Source organism: Eptatretus burgeri, chromosome 9, assembly GCF_056783735.1.
Source record: "Eptatretus burgeri isolate ZD-2024b chromosome 9, Ebu_testis_v1, whole genome shotgun sequence".
Taxonomy (NCBI): domain Eukaryota; kingdom Metazoa; phylum Chordata; class Myxini; order Myxiniformes; family Myxinidae; genus Eptatretus; species Eptatretus burgeri.
The window spans coordinates 60,865,199-60,871,198 of NC_140969.1; positions in this window are offsets into that span (position 1 = coordinate 60,865,199).

Genomic DNA, 6,000 nt, shown 5'->3' on the forward strand with positions numbered 1-6,000 from the left:
GCTCCGTGGGTTTTGATCTGATCCTGATAAAATTTTGGTGGGAGGTTTATATCATGATCTAGTTGTGTTTTCCTGAGAATGGGCGTGGTGCGCCCATTATGGGCGGAGCCGTGCCCAAAAAACATGTTTTTAGGGGGTAGCCAATTTCAATTTGCATCTTCTCTGAGGGGGTTTGTCGAATCTGACAGGGGTTTCAGTATTTGGTTAGCCCAATGGCACCTGCATCAGCCCCACAGAGCTCAATTTTTTTTCATTTTCGTCCCAAGGTCAAGGTCACAAGGTCACGAACTTAAAAAATTGCGAATTTTGACAAATTTATCTTCTCCGAGGGGTTTGTCGAATCTGGCAGGAGTTTCGGTATTTGGTTAGCCCAATGGCACCTGCATAGCCCCACGGAGCTCGATTTTTCATTTTCGTCCCAAGGTCAAGGTTACGAACTGAGAAAATTGCGAATTGTGTTTTTAGGGGGTAGCCGATTGCAATTTGCATCTTCTCCTAGGGGGTTTTTCGAATCCGGCAGGGGTTTCGGTATTTGGTTAGCCCAATGGCACCTGCATAGCCCCACGGAGCTCAATTTTTCATTTTTATCCCAAGGTCAAGGTCACGAACTTAGATAATTGTGAATTTTGACATACAAATCCATCTTCTCTGAGGGGTTTGTCGAATCTGGCATGGCTTTCGGTATTTGGTTAGCCCAATGGCACCTGCATAGCCCCACGGAGCTCGATTTTTCATTTTTGTCTCAAGGTCAAGGTCACGAACTTAGAAAATTGCGAATTTTGACATAAAAATCATACGACCGCCCAAACTTTGAGAGCGAGGATAACAATATTTTTAATGCATAATCTTGAGGTCATTCCCCACCTAAAGTCTTGAAACCATTTTGCTCTATCTCGAACACCTTGCCCGTGGTGCCCCCTTCAAGTTTGTTTTTACGCTGATTTCATCAAAGTCTGGATAATCCGAGGAGTGCGAAATGCCATATAGCCTATATGATGTTATATTGTTCCTGGAATGTTCCGGAGGAAGTTTTGCACCAAAGGTCATAATCCTTGACCTTTGACCTTTAAAGTTCACAAAGGTCAAATTTTCAAAGTTGTGGGAATCGAACCGGGTTTTCGACCTTCTTCCACGAACTAACTCCAATAAGCTATAGCACGTATCCTGTTTCCTTATTTTAATGTCCACAACATTGTTTTGTGACCTTTAAAGGTTATGCAAAGGTCAAATTTTGAAAGTTGTTGAACGAAACCGGGTTTTCGACATTTTGCAGCTTATAACCCGTCACTCATACCACATCATGTTGATCATTTTTATAACTTGGTAAAACATTATCACATTGTCTCATCCTTGACTTCTGAAACAATCTACATTGTCAAATACCGCTCGTGAACCATCGTCGTCTTCAGACTTGTTATACTCATATTCCTTATGAATATTGTTGTTGTCATCCCAGTCACCCGGTTCAAGATTGGGGAGTCCGTATCAGGCGAGTGTCACACCAACAGGCGCCGCTTGTCTGGATCTAATGAGGCCAAGTAACCTAAGATGCATGACGCAGTCTTCTATGAGAACCAAAAACAATCAATCCCTCAATGGGTCTCTTGTAACCACTAAATTAAGCGACTACCACAGCCATAATTCACCCCGAGACCAGGTGTCTATCTATATAATACTCTTCATCCGTCTGTGTGTAACATTCTATTCCACCCATTGGTTGGACAGCTATCCTGACTCCAACCACAATTTCAACCTGAAAAATCATATGGCCACCATGTTGGTGCTCACCGATATGCGAAGTCAGACATCTTCGGAGCTGTCATGTCCAATTGCCATGTCATCTCTCTAAGTTTTCCCTTCAGTGTAAAACAACCAAAGTAAAAGTTTAAAGTATTTTGAGCTGATAGGCATCATGGTGGACCTTGTGAAGATAGGCCTCAGTTATCGAGGCAGCGGTCTGTTGTCAATACACCACCCAAATAACGATGTGGCATTCTTTCAAGCATGGCTTTTACTGTGAAGGTTACATGGGTCCTTGCAATTATTTACGGCTATTTTCTCTCAAACAACTCGACCAGGGACCATAAAACCCATGTCCTTATAAAGTTCTTTGTTCGAGGACTTCTGGGAATCTCGCGAGATTATTAAAGACGACGTACATCATTATTTTTTAATGATTTTTGTATATTACATATTTTTCAGGAAGAAAACTGGTTTTGGTTCGTTTATTGGCACAATTGGTCTGCTCTTGGTCACTTGAGAGTTTCAATTCCACGGGGTTTCCACATATCATGGGAATGTGAGTTGGACAGGCGACCGTGATAGGCCATAACATCTAGCAGCTGTCTTGTTTGGCGTTTCTGTAAAGTTGTCCATAGCATGCAATGGGAGGGGGAAACAGTTAAATATTCTGCTGTTTTGATGAGCTAATGAAGAAATATGGAAATACCCATCTGTTTCTATTAGGAGGAGGGGAGGACAGAGTTGGGGGTGGGAGGGGGTCAGGGGAGGGGTGCAAAGGAGCAGAGTTCGGAGGGAAGAGGTTGGGGCTTTGGGTCGGGGAGTGTGGAGTTTAGGAAGTTCAGTGGGGAGGGGGCTTGATGAGTTGTGGTGGGGATGGGGTTTAAAGGCTTGACGTGGGGAGGGATCGTCACCTTATAGTTGGTTGTGGGGGGGAGCAAATAAGGGACATAGTTGGGAGAGGGAGGGTTGAGGACATTTGGTGGTGGGGAGGAGAGTGTTGAATTGTGTTGTGGAGTGGTTTTGGAATGGGGAGAGAGGGGATTGGTGCCTTTGGGTTGGGTGGGGAGGGTTAGGCCTTGGGGTTGGGAGCCTGGAGGTTGAGGATTTGGGGGTTGGGAGTGAGTGGGGGGGGGGTTGATTACTTGCGGTCTGTGAGGGGGGATAGGGTGAGTTGAGGACTTGGAAGTCACACTTTACATTGGGCGGATGTTCCGCCGGTCCCTGCTCGTGTTTAGTAATGCACGATCAGGGTCATCAGGAAGGAAACAGAAGGAAGCAATGCATGTATGTAATAATAAAATAATGATAACCCCTTAACCTTCCACCGATACGTGCCCACAAACGAATGTGAAATCCTTAATTATTTTTGTCCTTATTGGGCCCTCAGACACACCACAATAGGGAGACAAAAGTGAGTAGGATGAGACGGTAGTGTTCCGTAATCATCCATTATGTTATGTAATCATCCATTTTTAAAAATAAATCAATGACTTCGAACAAAGCTGTTAAGAGCATTTTGACATCAAAATATATGTTTCCAAGGTCAAGGAATTCAATGCAATTGTCATTTTTCTTTATAGACAATGTTTAAAAGATTTATGACATCATTCTGATGTCATCCAGCAACAACAACAACAACAACAACAACAACAACAACAACAACAACAACAAAAAAAAATTCGTATTAGATCTGTCTACACACAAATTTGTTTGATTAGTTAACATCCACATATCGAGACTTTAGTTCATAATAATCTTCCCGTTGAGTTAAAGAATTTAAAACAGCACTAGAGCATTTTTTTCAGTAATTTAGACCGGGCTATTATTAGTTCCACTTCATCATTATGTCTCGGCACAGTTCTTCACAACCTTATTTTATACATTAATTTGCTCTATCTTGTTTGTCTATTGTGACGTCATTAAATACACTTCCTGTCATCAGATTTTTTTGGAGCTTACCCTCTTTTTGATCCTTATACATGGGCAAAGCTTTGGTAAAAAATAATTATGCTTTTGTCCACCGTGTAACGGTCCTTGGCACTTTTGTTAATGAGGTACCTCACTACAGGGTATGTATAGGTAGAGGTACCTCACTACAGGGTACCTCACACTTCCATAGTTGCCCCCCACCTTTATGCCCTCGTGGCCTGTGCATCACTGATGACTCGCCATGGCCTTCACCATTGGATAAGGGTCGGTCTTGGAGGTGAAACAACCCCTCCATGAACACAATCTCAACCATCATGGCTCGGTTGATGGTGTTTGCCACCACAACCTGTGCCGCAAGGCCGAATGAAGGCGAAAAAATTTAGGGCACATTACAGAGGGCAAAATAGTAAACATATGCACACCCCTGTACCTCCCTGTATATAGTGAAGGCAATACCCCTGGGTGCTCACCTGGTAGTGGCTGGATAAGATAACCAGGGAACCCACTGGTAGGCATGGATGACCCACAAAATATATATTGGAGAAGAAAGTAAATACCTATGGAATTTTTTTTTAATGGTGTGAACAAACTTTGGTACATACACAGTGATGAACATTGTGGTAAAGTTTCATCAAAATAGCTTAGTGCAGTTTCAAGTATACTATGTGGACGGACAGACGACACGGCATTACATAAGATCCCCAGAACTATGTTCCAGGTGAGCTAAAAATAGGATCACTGGACCTGGAGCTTTTTGGCCCCTGGCTCAATGTTGTAATCTGTATTTGGAAGCATTCTAACTGGTGGGTCTGGAGAAGAAAGTTTCTGAAGGAATTTATGGATTTTCTTAATAATTTAATACATCCGCTATGTTGCCACACTTTCGGTCATGCAATCTGCTTAACCTCCACAATATAACATTTCTGCCCTGGCCTAATGTTGTAACCCAAATTTGGTAGCATTCTGACCTGTGAGATTGGAGAAGAAGATTTTTGAAGGAATTTACTTAAGTCCGCAATTTTTACCGACTTAGTCACTTGACCGGAACGAGCTTTGCAATCCCCGTTACCAGTCAGGAGTGGAATGTTGCTGCCAAATGTCAGCCGGATTGGCCCAGCGGTTTGGCCAGAGAAGTCAAAATTAGGAGACAGACGGACGGACGGTGCACGATGACAATACCTTATCTGGAATTCCAATTCCAGATCAGCTAAAAATGTGGGTCAAATGGGTTGATTAGTTTAGATAGACATAGGGGTAGAGACGTCACCTGATGACATCAAAGCGACCCGTGTCTAATATCAATTAATTATTATGCGCTTGTGCTTGGAATTTACTTTAAGGAAATATCTGCTCTGTGCTACTCATAATAATTATTAACCCCTTGGAGACATTTCCACAACATATCTGTTGTGAATATATAGGGTGTTACATTTGTCTGGTAGGGGACAGTAGTTCGCTTTTGGTGTGAGACACCATTTAATTTTGTATTACCTATGGAATGTACTCATGGTTGCAGCAGGTTGACCATCATCTCAAGGAGATGGGGATGGGCCTGGCATCTGCCTGGGGGATGGCCAGACGGAGGCCCCTGGAGTACCGGCGGAAAGTGGACGCAGCGACGCGCTGTTCTGGCACATGCTCCCATACCTGACCTGACCTGATAGTTTTTAGAACCTTTTCAAACCTTAAATACATGAGGTGAGGATCAGATATCTTTGTATTGTCATGAGGGGACAGCATTGTCCAATTTAGAGAACTCGGGCAAAACGCGTTCTTATGGATAGGTTAAACCCCCTAGATTGGTGTAGTTTAATGGATAGGTTAAACCCCCTAGATTGGTGTAGTTTAATCTGCCAAGTTTAATATGACTTATAATACCAACTCCCCTCTCCCCCGGGAGCGGCATGATGTCACCAATATTTACACACATAAATGGGTCCTCTCCCAACCCTGAACTCTTGAAACTGAGTTATATTTTTTACCCCAGAAAATCTGTCCCTGCACACCCTGAGTACAACCACCGTTTTCAACTCATTCCGAGCAGCTATTCAATATCGCCGTAAAATCAAATGAACACAAACAGAAGCTTCTCGATTTATAGCACGATAGCTACAGGGTTTCTCGTCCCTTTTGTTCTCCCCTTTGAAGTGGCCAAAGCTGAGTAAGTGTTGTGGGTGATGCCATGCTTTCCTTCCACCTCCAAGTGATGCGTGAGGATGGCCCTGCCCAGCTATCTGGTGGGGTGTGGAAGGCAGCCTCTTGACCATTCCTTGTCCATGATTGGTTTAACTCCTGGAAGGTGATTGGTCTGCTCTACCTGGACTGGGG